This window comes from Bufo gargarizans, chromosome 9 (assembly GCF_014858855.1).
Source record: "Bufo gargarizans isolate SCDJY-AF-19 chromosome 9, ASM1485885v1, whole genome shotgun sequence".
Classification (NCBI taxonomy): Eukaryota; Metazoa; Chordata; class Amphibia; order Anura; family Bufonidae; genus Bufo; species Bufo gargarizans.
Genome location: NC_058088.1, coordinates 60,106,720 through 60,126,745, shown reverse-complemented (window position 1 = coordinate 60,126,745; position 20,026 = coordinate 60,106,720). Strand labels below are relative to the sequence as shown.

Below are 20,026 nucleotides of genomic sequence, written 5' to 3'. Positions count from 1 at the left end.
GATTGTACAGGACCAGCACCTCACCTGTCTTCTGCTGACCTGAGCTGCAGTACCAGAAACAGTCCATGGACAGGTGTGGTGTCGTTACTGTAAGGCCTCTTTCACACGAAGGATACGGATTGTGTCAGGATACGTTTTTCACTGAAGCCCCATTCACTTCTATGGGGCCGGGGCTGCGTGAAAGACCCATAGGAATGAATGGGTCAGGACACAGTGCGGGTGCAATGCATTCACTTCACGCATTGCACCCGCGTGAAAGGGGCCTAAGAAATTTTTGTACAGCCCCTTTAATTCAGCTTTCTAAAATCTACCCAATAAAGCATAAGATTCTTCTGCACGGTTTCTGCATTGGTGCCTATCGCTGAACACCCTGGCGTTATCTATAATAGCAGCCATATTGGTTGTCTGGTCGACACAAGGACATATGTGGGGGTTCAGAGAGTGATGAAAAGTCTACCAGAACTTATTCTTAAAGGGATCTTACCAAACTAGCGCTGCAGCCAGTTTCCTGGTGGGCTAATGGCCAGGGGGCCACCCGAGCCGCCCTCATGGCCGCCAGCTGGATACGTAATGAATTCATGCTTTCAGTAATAATTAATGCTAGGAGCATCAGGTACTTATTCTGCTGTATTGCCATCGTCAGGACGGGGGCAGCAGTATTTTGTGTTGCACTGTGGTATTTAGTTCTGCTGGGGCGGTATTTTGTGCTGCACTGTGGTATTTAGTTCTGCTGGGGCGGTATTTTGTGCAGCACTGCCGTATTTAGTTCTGCTGGGGCGGTATTTTGTGCAGCACTGCGGTATTTAGTTCTGCTGGGGCGGTATTTTGTGCAGCACTGCCGTATTTAGTTCTGCTGGGGCGGTATTTTGTGCAGCACTGCGGTATTTAGTTCTGCTGGGGCGGTATTTTGTGCTGCACTGCGGTATTTAGTTCTGCTGGGGCGGTATTTTGTGCAGCACTGCCGTATTTAGTTCTGCTGGGGCAGTATTTTGTGCAGCACTGCCGTATTTAGTTCTGCTGGGGCGGTATTTTGTGCAGCACTGCCGTATTTAGTTCTGCTGGGGCGGTATTTTGTGCAGCACTGCCGTATTTAGTTCTGCTGGGGCGGTATTTTGTGCAGCACTGCCGTATTTAGTTCTGCTGGGGCAGTATTTTGTGCAGCACTGTGGTATTTAGTTCTGCCGGGGCGGTATTTTGTGCTGCACTGCCGTATTTAGTTCTGCCGGGGCGGTATTTTGTGCAGCACTGCGGTATTTAGTTCTGCTGGGGCGGTATTTTGTGCAGCACTGTGGTATTTAGTTCTGCCGGGGCGGTATTTTGTGCTGCACTGCGGTATTTAGTTCTGCCGGGGCGGTATTTTGTGCTGCACTGCGGTATTTAGTTCTGCTGGGGCGGTATTTTGTGCTGCACTGTAGTATTTAGTTCTGCTGGGGCGGTATTTTGTGCTGCACTGCGGTATTTAGTTCTGCTGGGGCGGTATTTTGTGCTGCACTGCGGTATTTAGTTCTGCTGGGGCGGTATTTTGTGCTGCACTATGATATTGCTGTTCCCATCTACTTTTGTTGCCCCGCCTTCTGTCAGTTAGTGTACTCCAGCCTACAGAATGGGGCCCCCTTTAGGTTTTTTCCAGTGCCACTTTAAGTTCCCAGTCCTCCCCTGGTTGCAGCCCCTGCATTCCTAGGCCAGCCATACACATTGGGGGTCATTTACAAAGACTTGCTTTTTATACTGGCCTTTGTCCCCCCCCCCCCCCATGCGCTGCCGGAAGATTCTCCTAATTTATCATGAGGTATGCACTTCGTCATAAATTTGGCGTATCTATGGAAGTCTGAGCACCTGGAGTGAAAAACGTCTCCACTCCCTGAATGGGGTAGTTTTTCGCCAACATTTACTCTTGTTTCCAGGCGTAAATGTCAGTAAATAGGCCAGGGCCGATGTCCGGGCCCACGCAACTCCCTCGTTGTGAGGATGGAATAAAAAGCCTCAAAACGGGGTCTTGAGACTTTGTTTACACCAAAAATTGTTGTAAAAATGTTAGTAAATGACCCCCATTAGATAGTTTTGGGCTGAAGGTTTGGACAGCAGCTATCTCTTCATGCTATCCTCCAGTGTATGTGCACTCTTCTGACAGCAGCCTATCTCCACCGAGGACAAAAGGATCAGGCATGTTGAAATCCAACTCCTCCATCCTTATTCTCCCCTACATCTAAAGGTGGATTTAGACGAACCAATAATTGTCCAGCTTATTGGTAATGACCGTTCCTGATAATCTGGCCATCTAAATGTGCCGCCGATCACCTGATGAATGAGCAAAACGGTCGCTCATCGGGTGATCCTGTCGTTTGTGCAGGCCCCACCGATCATCGTTTATGGGCAGCAGATTGTGTGGTCTAAACAGCGATCTGCTGCCCGGAAACAATGATTCTGTATGGGTTATTGCAATCCCTCGTCCTCATACTGTGAAGGAGATCGCTGCATGTAAACGTGTCTCCTTCACTGAGCGAGCAGCCGACTGTTGAGAAGTAACGCTTCCTTCCCGACAATCAGCCGCTCCATCGGGCCGCCTCCATCGGGAAACCCTTCACAGTGTGTGTCCACTTCCGACAATTTTTTGATAAAAAAATAGACAAGGACTTCCATAGAGCAAATGTAGTTTGTAGGGGGAACCTGGCATTGTTTCCCTACTGCGCCTCCAGAGGAGAAGCAAAGCATTGCATGCTGCTTATTAATATCAATTGGCTGTCTGTATAAAGTACAGAGATGCCAGGTCCTCCATATAGTGAGGGAGATGCTCTTTCTAGCCACTCTCTGGTCTGGCTAAAAGATGAGGGTCCTGAATGAGGGTCCCCTTCCCCCCTCATTAATGTGAAATTCCCTAAAAGGGTATTTGGTATTGTGTTACCCAAACTAGACACCCCATTCCCTACTGAAGTCGAAAACCACTGGTAAATAAAAGTCGCTGATTCTTAATGCTGCCCTCAGTGAGGTCACCATAAAGTTGATGACAGGTTCCCTTTAATGCTGCCCTCAGTGAGGTCACCATAAAGTTGATGACAGGTTCCTTTAATGCTGCCCTCAGTGAGATCAGCATAAAGTTGATGACTGGTTCCCTTTAATGCTGCCCTCAGTGAGGTCACCATAAAGTTGATGACTGGTTCCCTTTAAAGTATTCAACCTCTTCTTAGATGTTCATGGGAAAGCTGGGTGACAACCAACATGGCTTCCCCAGACTTCTGCAACAGCAATCAGTCTTGTAGTAGAGCAGTTGGGGAGGTGGTATGCATTACTAAGCAGATTTGTCCCGAAAAGCTGGGTGACCATTACTGGTAGCTGTAAATAGAAGCCATATTGGCTTTCACCCTGGAGCGTAATGGTGGCCATAATGGTTGCCATCCAGCTTTCTCAGAAATAGATGTTACGGCTGGTGGAATTAGAACAACTTGACAGAAGAGGACGACTCAAGGACTGTTTTCTGGGGGGAGGGGGCTCTTTGACTACGTTCAGCGTTAGCACCATTGTCATTACAGTATTACTGCTGCTTGCTGTGAGAGGCGTCGTGTGTGACTGCCGGATCATGAAGTTACGAGATCCGTCATGTTGGTGCTCTTTGTAAAGGGAAGGGTGGGCTTTGCATAAGGGGGCAGCGTGCGTGCTGGATGCTAATTGCAGTTGTAAGGCTCCGAGCATGACAGGTGCTGCGTGCAATGTGGAAGGCCGGGCACATGGGGTGGTGCTCGCAGGGGCCGTGTGTGTCACCCACTTGCGAGTCTGCCATGGGTGAATTGTGGGTAGTATTTACAACTTGCCGTCAGTGGGCTGTGTTGACAGTTAGAGGACAGCCCTGAAAACCTACTGCATGCAGGGAAATGTCTGGGCTGGAAGCAGGTAGTGCGTACAAATTACATGATGTGGAACGTATCGTGCACAGGAACCAGCTGCAAGAGCTGCGCTCATAGTGGTGATCACTCAGCATTCCCAGGCGCCTCTGTGGAGAAGGTGCTTGTATTGGAAAGGGTTAAATCTAGGCAGACATGTAGTTCAGTGATCTGGGGAAAACAAGATATCAATATAGGGGTCCCTCCTTAAAGTACCCCAACAGTCCACCGTGTTCTCCAACATGTCTGATCCTGGAAAAGCTGGGAGACTAATAAGTGTACCCCATTAGAGCATATCCTAATGTGAGTAGTTATATCGCAATATGGGACAGTAACATAGTGCTGCATTACATGGTAGCGGTACTATTTAGGAAAGCTGGGTGCCATATGAAAAACACGTATCACGTACACACAGGATCGGTAATAAATGTATGATCGCTGGGACTCCCACCGATCAGCACAAGGGGCATCCCGAGCCCCTGTTCCAGGGAAGTGTAATGAAAGTGTTGGTCATGCATGCACACTACCACTCCATTCAGTGCCTATGGGATTTAGCAGAGCGCTGCATGCACCTACCCCCCTCTGTCCTATAGACATTAAATGCAGCGGTAGTGCGCATGCATGACGCTGCTGAAACTCCACTGGAACAGGGGCTCGGGAGCCATGTTGGTGAAGCCCTAGTGTCCATATATTTATATCTATTCCAGGCATGGCCAACCTGCAGCTCTCCAGCTGTTGTAAAACTACAACTCCCACCATGCCCTGCTGATAGCTGTAGACCAGGCATGCTTAACCTGCTGCCCTCCAGCTGTTGCAAAACTACAACTCCCAGCATGCCCGAACAGCCTAGAGCTATCAGCCTACAGCAGGGCATTGTGGGAGTTGTAGTTTTGCAACAGCTGGAGGGCCGCAGGTTGAGCATGCCTGCTGTAGACCGTGTCCTATTTTAGTGGGCCACCCCAGCTGTATCGGTTTTCAGGATCTGGATGTGAACAAGAATTTTCCATTCACTGACAGCCAGCAGCAACCTTGAAAGTGGTGAGGAATGAAAGTATATTGGAAAGCTGCAGAACTATAATCACTGCGTCCAGTCCATCATTTACGACAAATACTACGCCAGTTTTTGGTGTAAAAAAGTGGCAAGATCCTGTTTTTGCCAAGGGTGTAGTAGCGGGGGCCGGGACATTGGGCCAAAGACATTTACTATCTTTTACTCCTGGAAACATGTGTCAGGGGCTGGAGTAGTTTTTACTCCAGGTGCACGGACTACCGAAGGTGTGCCTAGTTTATGATGACTTTGAGGCCTATGCCAGTGGCGGGGGGGGGGGACCCCCATTATGTTTTCAACTGAGCTTGTGAACTTTTAGCAAATGATCATATATGAAATAGTAGGATTTATTACCAGATAGACATGTCTTATAAAGTGTCTCTTCTGATACATCACACAGTTTTTGCAGTGCTGGGGGTGCTCTAGTTTTCCAGTGGAGCTGTATCAGAAGGCCCCGGAGTCCTATGAGAATGAAGGAGCTGGCAGGAAGGCACATTCTGCATTTAAAATTACTTGCTACGTGTGATGGATTCTGCTTGCATTTAGTAGACTGTGAAAATCCTGGACCTTTAATGAAGAATCTGTGGAAAGTGCACAGTACTCCCTAGTATCAAGCCAATCCTCAGGATGGGTCATCAGTATCTGATCAGTTGGGGTCCGACTACTGGCACCCCCCCCCCCCCTTCCGCTGTTTGAAGGGGCTGCGGTGCTCAGACAAGAACTGTGGCCTCCTCCTAGGCCCACGGCATCACGTTCATCAGTCACATGGCCTTTGTGCAGCTCCGTAACATTCAAGTAACTGGAATTGAGCTGCAATACCGAGCACAGCCACTATACAGTATACAGCGCTGTGCTTGGTATACTGTGAAGACTCACAGCGTTCGGAAAGTATTTTCTTTCCGTGTTCGTTCTGTTATTTTTGCGGAACATGCGCGGAGCCATTCATTTCAATGGGCCTGCAAAAAAAAGGAAGTTACTCCGCGTGCATTCCATTTCCGTATGTCCGCTCCTCAAAAAAATAGAACATGTCCTATCATTGTCTGCATAATGGACATTGATAGGACTGTTCTATTAGAGGCCGTCTGTTCTGCAAAATACGGAATGCACACGGACGTCGTCCATATTTTTTGCGGATCCGTGTATTGCAGACCGCAAAATACAGCATGAGCCCTTTGTTTGGTGGCCAGGAGTCAAACCCATCTATGACCTATCCAGGGGAAGTTCTAGAAAACTGCCTTGATATACCATAAAAGGGGTTGTGCTGTCTGGACATCTTAAATGAGGATGCTTTGGTCTGTTCCACGGAAAAAGAGCGCCGATGGATGTGTCGTCGTTCATAGCCCCCCCCCCCCCCTCACTGCCCGAACACACATTTATGCTGCTAAGTGCAAAAAATTCTACTTGCCTCTTTTTGTGCCACATTCACTGGGGTCCAGTCCAGGGAGCTGAGATACATGTAGCTGTTTGCAGGGTCTTCACATTGTAGGGTGGGAATAAGGTGGTCACTGGTGATTAATCCAAGCTTTGCAGGTTTTTTTTCCCCGGTACGGTCGGCAAAGAACAAGCATTACAGTTTCATCATTAGGGCATGTTAGAAAAGAGGGATTCACTGTGGATTTCTCGCAGCAGACTTGAAAGCAGAGATTTCCCAGCATATTCCAGTACCAGTAAAGTGGCTGGGATGTTATAAGCTGCGGATTTCGACCCCGGATTTAAGGTGAAATCCTCAGCAAACTGCAATAACACATGCTTATTCTGCAGCAGATTCGTTGGGGTTAAATTCTGCTACAGAAAATCCACCCTATGTGGCCGTATCGGTACTGGACAGGACGATTCCAACAAATATCTGACTGTCCGTAATATGTTCAGTTTCATTTAACAAAAGTGACTAAAGCTTCTAGTGGTAACCAGTCGGAGCTCAGCTTGCATCTCTTAGAGGGGTGGTCCGAGCTCAGAGCCCATCTTCACCCCTCCAGCCCCCCTGACATGCTCCAATGCTCTCCCTTGCACTGCGCTTTATCCTGCAGGGCTGTTTGTTTATATTTTTCACACTGCTAGGCGGAGTCTAGTGTTCCCGATGACGTCACCAGTCCTGATGGGCAGGCTCTAGACATTTTACAGGGTAGGGCAGTGCTAAAGCCTGCCCATTACACTGCTAGGCGGAGTCTAGTGTTCCCAGTGACGTCACTGGTCCTGATGGGCGGGCTCTAGACATTTTACAGGGTAGGGCAGTGCTAAAGCCTGCCCATTACACTGCTAGGCGGAGTCTAGTGTTCCCGGTGACGTCACCGGTCCTGATGGGCGGGCTCTAGACATTTTACAGGGTAGGGCAGTGCTAAAGCCTGCCCATTACACTGCTAGGCGGAGTCTAGTGTTCCCGGTGACGTCACCGGTCCTGATGGGCGGGCTTTAGCCATTTTACAGGGTAGGGCAGTGCTAAAGCCTGCCCATTACACTGCTAGGCGGAGTCTAGTGTTCCCGGTGACGTCACTGGTCCTGATGGGCGGGCTCTAGCCATTTTACAGGGTAGGGCAGTGCTAAAGCCTGCCCATTACACTGCTAGGTGTAGTCTAGTGTTCCCAGTGACGTCACCGGTCCTGATGGACGGGCTCTAGCCATTTTACAGGGTAGGACACTGCTAAAGCCTGCCCATTACACTGCTAGGCGGAGTCTAGTGTTCCCGGTGACGTCACCGGTCCTGATGGGCGGGCTCTAGCCATTTTACAGGGTAGGGCAGTGCTAAAGCCTGCCCATTACACTGCTAGGCGGAGTCTAGTGTTCCCGGTGACGTCACCGGTCCTGATGGGCGGGCTCTAGACATTTACAGAGTAGGGCAGTGCTAAAGCCTGCCCATTACACTGCTAGGCGGAGTCTAGTGTTCCCGGTGACGTCACTGGTCCTGATGGGCAGGCTCTAGCTATTTTACAGGGTAGGGTAGGGTAGTGTTTTCCGGCGCCTTTTCCGTTGTACTCCGTATGCATTCCGTTTCCGTATCTCCGTTCCGTGCAAAAATAGAACATGTCCTATATTTGGCCGCAAATCACGTTTCGTGGCTCCATGAAAGTCAATGGGTCTGCAAAAAAAACGGAATGCAAACGGAAATGCATCCGTATGTTTTCCGTATCCGTTCCGTTTTTTGCGGAACCATCTATTGAAAATGTTATGCCCAGCTCAATTTATTCTATGTAATTGCTGTATATGCAATACGGAAAAACGGAACCGAGGCAGAAACACAACGGAAACAAAAAACTGAACAACAGATCCGTGAAAAACGGACCGCAAAACACTGAAATAGCCATACGGTAGTGTGAGAGGCCTTAATCAGTTGTTTCTCTCTTTTGCGTTCTGTGTTTTTTTTTTTTCGTGCAGATACAATCCGTTTTAGATGACTGAAGAACAACGCTCAACATCTCCCAGCAGCATCAGTGTCTTCACTGAAAAATGCACAATTTAGAAGATGCTGAAATTTTTCCTGAGCGCAGAGATGATCCGTAAGAAACGACGCTGATGTGCACACAGCCACTGGAATGCATGGGTCAGGATTCAGTCCGGGTGCTATGCGTTCAAAACACGCATTGCATCCGGACAGAAAACCTGCTCGTGTGAAAGAAGCCTTAGGCCTCAAGCATGCGGCCGTTGCCTGGCCGTATTGCAACCCGCAAACAGCCCGTGGTGTTTCTATCTGTGCCTCCGCACCGCAAAAAAATAGAACATTTTCTATTTATTTACGGTGCGGACGGATCACTGACCCATTCAAGTTGAACGGGTCTCGATCCGTCCCGGCCGCTGCACCATTGTTGCCCGTGGATTGGAGACTGCAAATAGCGGTCCCCAATGCACGGAACGGCCGTGTGCATGAGGCCTTAGGGTCCATTCACATGTCCGTGTGTGTTTTGCAGATCCGCAAAACACGGACATCGGCGATGTGCGTTCCGCATTTTGCGGACCGCACATCGCCGACACTTAATAAAAAATTCCTATTCTTGTCCGCAATTGCGGACAATAATAGGACATGTTCTATTTTTTTCGGGAACGGAATTGCGGACCCCGAAGTGCGGATCAGAACAGAATATCGTGCTGCCCTATAGAAATGAATGGGTCCACAATTCCGTTCTGCAAAATGCGGAACGAAATTGCGGACGTGTGAATGAACCCTAAGGCTGATTTTCTGGATGCGTTCCGTTTTGTGAATGGCCTCGGTGTGGAGCGTGTGTTTATTTGCTGACCCTTTGATTTCAGTGGGCTGGTCTAGCCAAGGATCAGACCAAGCTACGATTTTCTCTGCTCTAAATTCCTCCCGCTGACTATAATTCGCCAGCGTTCGGTCTGTGCGCTGTCCATCATGTATGCACCGCTCGTGTGAACAGGCCTTAAAGCTGTCCGTACACATTCCATTTCTCACAGACTACCACCCAATTAAAACGCGTTGGGACTGAGACATTTAACCTTACAGAATACTTTTGTATCAATAATTGACCTGGTAGTGATGTTAATGGTGTCGCATTTGGAGTATTGATAGTATCTTATTTATTCACTTTGGGACATCACTTGGTGTGTACTTGTGTATTATTTTGTGTTCCTGTGGTAGTTTATCCATTACTTAGCTAGAGGCCACCTATATAGTGTGCCATTTATCCCCATCCTAGGGCGTTCAGGAGGTTCCTGACACGGGATCGCCCCCATCGGGGCGGCTATTCCGTTTTATAGGCAGGGTTGACAGTATAGGATCAGATCTAGGGGCAATTGCCCCCCTAACTACCTATGCCCATATAACTGCCCCTCATACCATTGTGTATTATTTTGTTATGTTTTCATTTCTATATTATTCATTATGATTCAGGGTTATTTTTAATGATATAATATTAAAGGCTCGGTTTTAATTGGGTAGCAGTCTGGGAGGAATGGTTGCTAATGTACTATCCTCAGCAATTGTACCCTCTGACGGGTTATTGTCTTCGCTGTGAATCATACACATTCCAGGAAAGATTTCCCAATTTTGATGTGATCCACTTACCCCCTAATGTGTATAGAGGATCCACTTGGAAAGTATAGTCGATCACAGTGTGACTCCTTTACCTGCTGTTTGAAGAGGCCACGGGTGACCTGCCACTAATATGGTACATCATTGGGTCAAAGAGCCGCATGAGTAACCGGTCACCTCTGCGGCCAGTGATTGGCTGCAGCAGTCATGTGACCTCTGCGGAGGCGGCCGTGGAGTGATGGAGCCAGAACCCAGCAGCGGGGACATATATAACGTTGCACATCCCCTCTACAGGGGGGGGGGGGGGTGTGTGCTCATCTTTGTTATTTCGTCCTCTCTGATTCTGTTTTTATATGAAGTGATCTCTGCAGAATACCGTTATTGAGGGGGTCCGCCTTGTGACACGCCTTCCGATCAGGTGTCTGAAGAGGAGCGCAGAGGCCTCTTCCTAGGCCAAGTCAGTCCATTCAGCTGAGCCGCAGTACCAAGCTTAGCCGCTTGCAGGGGATGGCGCTGTGCTGGGTAAGCTGCCGTCCTCACTGCAGCCTCCTCTAACTGCTGAGGATAGATGATCAGTATTCAGACACCCCTTTAACGTCATCTGATCTCGACGTTTGCGGCAGGACTGGCTGACCATCTAATTTGTACCGGGGCTCCTGAGGGCCCATGTCAGGGGAGAGAAGGATCAAGTTCCTACTCCCCATTGAGAACACATGCATGCTCAGCCGAGCCCAGCGTGCACACATATAGGGTACATTCAGGGATGATCTTTATTATTTCAGATCACCTGATAACATTACTTGGCTGCCCAGTGCTCCCTTGTTGCAGAGCAGAGTGCTCCCTAGTTGCAGTGTGATCCCTAGTTGGAGAGTGCTCCCTAGTTGCAGGGTGCTCCCTAGTTGCAGGGTGATCCCTAGTTGCAGGGTGATCCCTTGTTGCAGCGTGATCCCTAGTTGCAGGGTGATCCCTTGTTGCAGAGTGATCCCTTGTTGCAGAGTGATCCCTAGTTGCAGGGTGGTACCTAGTTGCAGAGTGATCCCTAGTTGCAGGGTGCTCCCTAGTTGCAGGGTGCTCCCTAGTTGCAGGGTGATCCCTAGTTGCAGCGTGGTACCTAGTTGCAGAGTGATCCCTAGTTGCAGCGTGGTACCTATTTGCAGGGTGATCCCTAGTTGCAGAGTGATCCCTAGTTGCAGAGTGATCCCTAGTTGCAGAGTGATCCCTAGTTGCAGGGTGCTCCCTTGTTGCAGAGTGATCCCTAGTTGCAGGGTGATCCCTAGTTGCAGCGTGGTACCTAGTTGCAGCGTGGTACCTAGTTGCAGGGTGATCCCTAGTTGCAGAGTGATCCCTAGTTGCAGGGTGATCCCTAGTTGCAGAGTGATCCCTAGTTGCAGGGTGCTCCCTTGTTGCAGGGTGCTCCCTTGTTGCAGAGTGATCCCTAGTTGCAGGGTGATCCCTAGTTGCAGGGTGATCCCTTGTTGCAGAGTGATCCCTAGTTGCAGGGTGATCCCTAGTTGCAGCGTTGTACCTAGTTGCAGGGTGATCCCTTGTTGCAGCGTGGTACCTGGTTGCACTCCTCCTGCACAGACTGTGAGGCACGCTGCATCCTCAGGAACCACCAGGCCCTGCACAGAGAGGGCTCAGTCAGGGCAGACTCAGGCGCGCGGGGTGAACAGCGTGCAGTGAGGGGCGGGGCCTGAGGTGGACACGCCCCGCAATGCCGTGACATCGGGCAAGAGGTTGCAGTGCGGGAATCCTCCTGTGCAGGGACTTACCGCTGGCAGTGAGAACCGGGCGCTGCAGCCACCAATGTAGTGCGACAAATACACTTTGCACCTTGTAGAAACGAAGTGGGGGGAAGGGGGTGAGCACTTATGCACAGGAAAGCTGCAGAGGAGGTTATATATTTATGCAAAGTGAGAACGATGCTGGAAGGGTGCACGCGACTTTCCAGCATTGCTCACACCCTCCTCCGTGCGGGGACCCCGAGCATAAGTCCTCACACCCTCCCCCGTGCATAAGTCCTGACACCCTCTGTGCAGTGCGGGGATCCTGGGCATATGTCCTCACACCGCCTCTGTGCAGTGCGGGGACCCCGGCATATGTCCTCACCCTCCCTGTGCAGTGTGGGGACGCCGGGCATATGTCCTCACCCTCCCTGTGCAGTGTGGGGACCCCGGGCATATGTCCTCACACCCTTCCTGTGCAGTGTGGGGACCCCGGGCATATGTCCTCACACTCTCCTCTGTGCAATGCGAGAGCCCAGGGCATAAGTCCTCACATCCTCCCCCGTGCAGTGCGGAGACCCCGGGCATAAGTCCTCACATCCTCCCCCGTGCATAAGTCCTGACACCCTCCTCTGTGCAGTGCGGGGATCCTGGGCATATGTCCTCACACCCTCCTCTGTGCAGTGTGGGGATCCCGGGCATATGTCCTCACACCCTTCCTGTGCAGTTCTAGGACCCCGGGCATAACTCCTGTCACCCTCTGTGCAGTGCAGGGACCACGCGCATAAATCCTCACACCCTTCTCTGTGCAGTGCGAGAGCCCAGGGAATAAGTCCTCACATCCTCCCCCGTGCATAAGTCCTGACACCCTCCTCTGTGCAGTGCGGGGATCCTGGGCATATGTCCTCACACCTTCCTCTGTGCAGTGTGGAGACCCCGGTCATAAGTCCTCACACCCTCCCCTGTGCATAAGTCCTGGCACCCTCCTCTGTGCAGTGCGGGGACCCCGGGCATATGTCCTCACGCCCTCCCCCGTGCAGTGCGGGGACCCCGGGCATATGTCCTCACGCCCTCCTCCGTGCAGTGCGAGGGCCCCGGGCATAAGTCCTCACACCCTCCTCCGTGCAGTGCGAAGGCCCCGGGCATATGTCCTCACACCCTCCCCCGTGCAGTGCGGGGACCCCGGGTTTAGTCCTCACGCCCTCCCCCGTGCAGTGCGGGGACCCCGGGCATAAGTCCTCACACCCTCCCCCGTGCAGTGCGAAGGCCCCGGCATATGTCCTCACACCCTCCCCCGTGCAGTGCGGGGACCCCGGGCTTAGTCCTCACGCCCTCCCCCGTGCAGTGCGGGGTTTGCGGGGCTGCTGTCATGGAGTCCTGCGCGGTCTCCTTGTAATGACTGGTGATTGTACAGTGAGAAATAAAAAAAACAACTTGGAGCAGCCGGGGTTGAGGGGCCCGAAGGAGGAGTAGTGAGGGGCCCCGTGCAGTCTCACGGTGTCTGAGGCGAGTGACAGGAAGGAGGCAGAAACTCCCCGATGTCGGTGGACACAGCGCGCGTAATGAGAGGAAACTCAACACCCGCCGAAAATGCGCTCTCCCCCGGCGGACAGTAGTGCGAGGAGGGACGCGACATCTCCTGAAGTGCAGCCATGTTCTGAGGGGAGGTCGCCGTCACCGCATCGGTAATAACACCCCCCCCTTCAAATATGGAGGCGTCGAAAGTTCTCTCAGCCACGGGTAACATGGCAGAGGGAGGATGGCCTCCAGTGTGCCTAGACATCAGGGCTGTACACCTGGGCGGCAGTGTGTTCTGGTTGTACATGTCAGAGTGTGCACATCGGAAGGGGATCAGGTTGTCCATAGTGCACATTCACATTTGCTGCGGTTTTCTCTTGAATGGCAGCGGTTTTGTGACAAGTATGGGGGCAGAACATAAAAACCGTTTGTGTCACCTGTGTTTGCTGTAAAACCAAAGAAATTCTTGATGAAACAGTGTGCAGTAACCGCAGCACAACCGTCAAGTGTGAGCAGACCCTACGGGTTTTCTACCTCGAATCTCAGTGTGCTGGCGGTATACAATGCTGGTTTTACCTCAGAACTCCAACTGTGCTAGATCTTACCTCAGTATATTGCGGGTTTTACCTCAGAACTCAATATGCGGTAGATCTTACCTCAGTATATTGCGGGTTTTACCTCAGAACTCAATATGGGGTAGATCTTACCTCAGTATATTGCGGGTTTTACCTCAGAACTCAATATGGGGTAGATCTTACCTCAGTATATTGCGGGTTTTACCTTAGAACTCAATATGTGCTAGATCTTACCTCAGTATATTGCGGGTTTTACCTCAGAACTCAATATGTGCTAGATCTTACCTCAGTAAATTGTGGGTTTTACCTCAGAACTCAATATGCGGTAGATCTTACCTCAGTATATTGCGGGTTTTACCTCAGAACTCAATATGGGGTAGATCTTACCTCCGTATATTGCGGGTTTTACCTTAGAACTCAATATGTGCTAGATCTTACCTCAGTATATTGCGGGTTTTACCTCAGAACTCAATATGTGATAGATCTTACCTCAGTATATTGCGGGTTTTACCTCAGAACTCCAACTGTGGTAGATCTTACCTCAGCATATTGCGGGTTTTACCTCAGAACTCAATATGTGTTAGATCTTACCTCAGTATATTGCGGGTTTTACCTCAGAACTCAATATGCGGTAGATCTTACCTCAGTATATTGCGGGTTTTACCTCAGAACTCAATATGCGGTAGATCTTAGGCCTCGTTCACATCAGCGTTCAGCCTTTCCGTTCTCCTGCTCAGTTATAGGAGCAGGAGAACGGAAAGGACGTGTTGGGCACATAACTGAGGCGAGCGGAGCCTACGGACCCCATAGACTATAATGGGGTCCGTTAGGTTTACGCTCAGAAAATGATTTTGGAGCGGAGACAAAAGTCCTGCATGCACAACTTTTGTCTCCGCTTAAAAATCATCTTCTGAGCGGAATCATAACGGACCCCATTATAGTCTATGGGGTCCTAATGGCTCCGTTTGGTGTCAGTTATGTGCTTATCCGTCCTTTCCGTTCTCCTGCCCCTAAACGGAGCAGAACGGAAAGGCTGAACGGTGATGTGAACGTAGCCTTACCTCAGTATATTGCAGGTTTTACCTCAGTGCAATACAGTTTTTACCTCAGAACTCCGTATATGGTAGATCTTACCTCAGTATATTGCAGGTTTTACCTCAGAACTCAATATGTGGTAGATCTTACCTTAGTATATTGCGGGTTTTAAACCAGAGTAATGCAGATTTTACCTCAGAACTCAATATGGGGTAGATCTTACCTCAGTATATTGCGGGTTTTACCTCAGAACTCAATATGTGGTAGATCTTACCTCAGTATTGTGCGGGTTTTACCTCAGTGTAATGCAAGTTTTACCTCAGAACTCAGTATGTGGTACATCTTACCTCAGTATATTGCGGGTTTTACCTCAGAACTCAGTATGTGGTACATCTTACCTCAGTATATTGCGAGATTTAGCGCCGGACTCAATATGTGATTGATCTTACCTCAGTATATTGCACCTTTTACCTCAGAACTCAGTATGCGGTACATCTTACCTCAGTATAATGTGGGTTTTACATCAGAACTCACTTTTTATCGTAGACCAGCATTTTACGCCAGTCTATTATATTCCCTGTGCTACAGGAGGATGCACAGTTATGAAGAGGCACACGCCTTGTGATAAGTTAGGCGCATCCTCTGGCAGTCCGAGCACCTGAACGGAAATGTACGCCAGCTCAGAGCTGGAATAGATTTCAGTTTTCTTTTACGCTGGAAAACAGACATAAAAGAAGATAAATATGCCAGGCCCGCTGTGGTGTAGAAACGCTTGTGCCTAAATTTAGGCGCAATGGCATTTAAAAAGTGACAAACTGTAGGATTTAGGCCAGATTCTGGTGTACAGGGGGGCACAGTAAATGTGGTCGGTCTTACTGCATTGTTTTACCTCAGAACTCAGTGGAGCATTGCATCTAGACCAGGCATCCTCAAACTGCGGCCCTCCAGCTGTTGTAAAACTACAACTCCCACAATGCCCTGCTGTAGGCTGATACCTGAAGGCTGTTCGGGCACGCTGGAAGTTGTAGTTTTGCAACAGCTGGAGGGCCGCAGTTTGAGGATGCCTGATCTAGACATTAACCAAATTTGTCACATGGTTGATAATGGATAGACGCTTTTGTCTAACTTTATACCAACATTTGCGACAGAATTTTACCGCATACTTGTGGCACAATTTCGGTGCAAATGGTTGCACTTAGGCCATGCCCTTTGCCTTCTCAGTCATATCCCTTGATGAGCTGGGCACAGTGCTATTTTCTAAAACTGGACACGCCATTTACAACATAGTCCAGATACGGTCACATTTGTAAACTTGGGCCAATGTGTGGTAAGTCATACTTCAGGTTATTGCAGATTTTACCTCAGTGTGAGGTGAGTTTTACAGCAGAACTCAGTGACGTAGATCTTACCTCAGTGTATTGTGGGTTTTACAGCAGAACTCAATGGGGGTGGGGGGCTCTTTTATCATGACCCCCTACACCAGAAACTGGGCTAAAAAAGTTGCATGCCCTCATTTTGTGACTTTTTGAACGCCTGTGGGTCTAAATTTAGGTGCATGGGGCATTTCGACACCACCCTCGCCACTGCCACATAGGCGTTCATCGCAGCACTCACTAGGGTCAGTTGCATAGGAAATTAATTTATTTGTTTGTATATTTTTGGAGTTTGTATATTTTTATATATAGGAGTGTTGCAAAACTGCTGACCACTGAGCCACCGTAATCAGTTACCACAGACCACAGCTTTGTACAAAAAATTATATGGCTCTGCATGACCCCTCAGGTAGGGTCTGCTCCATTGGCCACGACATATGTACTTACATTGACACCAGTTTTAGACGTAAAAGTAGCCAAAAAATGACTCCACTGAGGCGCACACAGCAGGAGGATACCCCTCGTCATAAATTAGGCACATCCTCCGCCGGGGAAACGAAGACCTGCCAGTCCCCCCTAATGCATGCTGACACTTACCTCAGTATAAGGCCCCATTGCGGACTTGGCTGACTTCAATGGGTCTGCAACATGCATGTTGTGGTCAAAGATAGGTTGTCCTATCTTTTTGTGGCTCGGCCGTATGGACCTGTTTCTGGTCCTTGCGGTCATGCTGCAAAACATAGGACATGCATGTCCTATATTTGTCTGCAACATTAAGATCGTAGACCTATGGAAGTCAGTGGGTCCGCACTGGCATGTGGCATGCACATGGCCAGTGATCCGCAGTATGCAGTTCGCAAAATGGACATGGTCGTGTGCATGGGGCCTTACAAATATTTTACCTCGGGCAGATTTTCCCTCACTGTAAATGTATTGTGGCAAGCCTGATACTGTGTAGTCGATTACTTGTTGTAATGGGCCACATGAGTGTTGTGTATAGTTGTGTGACACACTTCTGAGCACCTCCTTAGTGATGTCTGGGATGGTCGCATGTATACAGTTTGTGTATTTGTGCTCTACACTGCTGTCTGGAAGTGTGCTGTATACCACCGGCCTCCTTTGTGTATACAGCTGTCACACACTGACATCCACCTCCTGTATTTGTGTCCTACACAGCTAGTCTCCTATTTTTGTATACAGTTGTGTTTTAAGTGTAGATGTTTCAAACACAGAGGTCCTCCTCATGTGTATAGTTGTAACACAGTACTATCCTTGTGTGTAGTGTCATACATTGCTGTTCTCATTTAACAGTTGGGTATAGTTGTGCCACACTTTGCTTTCCTCCTCTGTACAGTTGTCACACACTACTGTCGTCTCGTGTAGTTGTGTCAGACACTATTGTGTATAGCTGTCACAACCCTGCTGTCCTCCTGTGTATAGTTGTCACACACTGCTGTCCTCCCGTGTACAGTTGTGTATAGTTGTGTCACACGCGGCTGTCCTCCCGTGTATAGTTGTGTCACACACTGCTGTCCTCCCGTGTATAGTTGTCACACACTGCTGCCCTCCTGTGTACAGTTGTGTATAGTTGTGTCACACACTGCTGCCCTCCTGTGTACAGTTGTGTATAGTGGTGTCACACACTGCTGTCCTCCCGTGTACAGTTGTGTCACACACTGCTGCTCTCCTGTGTATAGTTGTGTCACACACTCACACTGCTGTCTTCCTGTGTACAGTTGTGTATAGTTGTGTCACACACTGCTGTCCGCCTGTTTACAGTTGTGTATAGTTGTCACACACTGCTGTCCTCCTGTGAACAGTTGTGTCACACACTGCTGTCCTCCTGTGTACAGTTGTGTATAGTTGTGTCACACACTGCTGTCCTCCTGTGTACAGTTGTGTATAGTTGTCACACACTGCTGTCCTCCTGTGTTTAGTTGTTTCACACACTGCTGTCCTCCCGTGTACAGTTGTGTATAGTTGTGTCACACACTGCTGTCCTCCCGTCTACAGTTGTGTATAGTTGTCACACACTGCTGCTCTCCTGTGTATAGTTGTGTCACACACTCACACTGCTGTCCTCCTGTGTACAGTTGTGTATAGTTGTGTCACACACTGCTGTCCTCCCGTGTACAGTTGTGTATAGTTGTCACACACTGCTGTCCTCCTGTGTATAGTTGTGTCACACACTCACACTGCTGTCTTCCTGTGTACAGTTGTGTATAGTTGTGTCACACACTGCTGTCCTCCTGTGTACAGTTGTGTATAGTTGTCACACACTGCTGTCCTCCTGTGTACAGCTGTCACACACTGCTGTCCTCCTGTATACAGTTGTGTATAGTTGTGTCACACACTGCTCTCCTCCTGTTTACAGTTGTGTATAGTTGTGTCACACACTGCTGTCCTCCAGTGTACAGTTGTGTCCAGTTGTGTCACACACTGCTGTCCTCCCGTGTACAGTTGTCACACACTGCTGTCCTCCTGTATACAGTTGTGTATAGTTGTGTCACACACTGCTGTCCTCCTGTGTATAGTTGTGTCACACACTGCTGTCCTCCTGTGTACAGTTGTCACACACTGCTGTCCTCCCGTGTACAGTTGTGTATAGTTGTGTCACACACTGCTGTCCTCCTGTGTATAGTTGTGTCACACACTGCTGTCCTGTGTATAGTTGTGTCACACACTGCTGTCCTCTTGTGTATAGTTGTGTCACACACTGCTGTCCTCCTGTGTACAGTTGTGTCACACACTGCTGTCCCCCTGTGTACAGTTGTGTATAGTTGTGTCACACACTGCTGTCCTCCTGTGTATAGTTGTGTCACACACTGCTGTCCTCCTGTGTACAGTTGTGTCACAAACTGCTGTCCTGCTGTGTACAGTTGTGTATAGTTGTGTCACACACTGCTGTCCTCCTGTGTACAGTTGTGTATAGTTGTGTCACACACTGCTGTCCTCCTGTGTATAGTTGTGTACAGTTGTGTCACACACTGCTGTCCTCCTGTGTATAGTTGTGTCGCACACTGCTGTCCTCCTGTGTATAGTTGTGTACAGTTGTGTCACACACTGCTGTCCTCCTGTGTACAGTTGTGTATAGTTGTGTCACACACTGCTGTCCTCCTGTGTACAGTTGTGTCACACACTGCTGTCCTCCTGTGTACAGTTGTGTATAGTTGTCACACACTGCTGTCCTCCTGTGTATAGTTGTGTCACACACTGCTGTCCTCCTGTGTACAGTTGTGTATAGTTGTGTCACACACTGCTGTCCTCCCGTGTACAGTTGTGTATAGTTGTGTCACACACTGCTGTCCTCCCGTGTACAGTTGTGTATAGTTGTGTCACACACTGCTGTCCTCCTGTGTACAGTTGTGTATAGTTGTGTCACACACTGCTGTCCTGTGTATAGTTGTGTCACACACTGCTGTCCTGTGTATAGTTGTGTCACACACTGCTGTCCTCCTGTGTACAGTTGTGTATAGTTGTCACACACTGCTGTCCTCCTGTGTACAGTTGTGTATAGTTGTGTCACACACTGCTGTCCTGTGTATAGTTGTGTCACACACTGCTGTCCTCCTGTGTACAGTTGTGTATAGTTGTGTCACACACTGCTGTCCTCCTGTGTATAGTTGTGTACAGTTGTGTCACACACTGCTGTCCTCCTGTGTATAGTTGTGTATAGTTGTGTCACACACTGCTGTCCTCCTGTGTATAGTTGTGTACAGTTGTGTCACACACTGCTGTCCTCCTGTGTACAGTTGTGTATAGTTGTGTCACACACTGCTGTCCTCCTGTGTACAGTTGTGTATAGTTGTGTCACACACTGCTGTCCTGTGTATAGTTGTGTCACACACTGCTGTCCTCCTGTGTACAGTTGTGTATAGTTGTGTCACACACTGCTGT

At 49.3% G+C, this 20,026-nt stretch overlaps 1 protein-coding gene across 4 annotated transcripts in view; it reads left to right on the top strand.

Moving 5' to 3' along the window:
• BCORL1 (BCL6 corepressor like 1) overlaps positions 1-20,026 on the top strand; it is a 139,552-nt gene that overhangs the window by 48,263 nt on the left and 71,263 nt on the right. The window contains exon 1 of one of the 4 annotated variants that reach the window (XM_044306327.1): positions 13,220-13,313. The exons of the other annotated variants lie outside the window; for them this stretch is intronic. The gene's annotated coding sequence lies outside the window, so the exon portion shown is untranslated. Of the gene's footprint in view, positions 1-13,219; positions 13,314-20,026 lie in introns of those variants that run through there. 4 annotated transcript variants of the gene reach the window in all.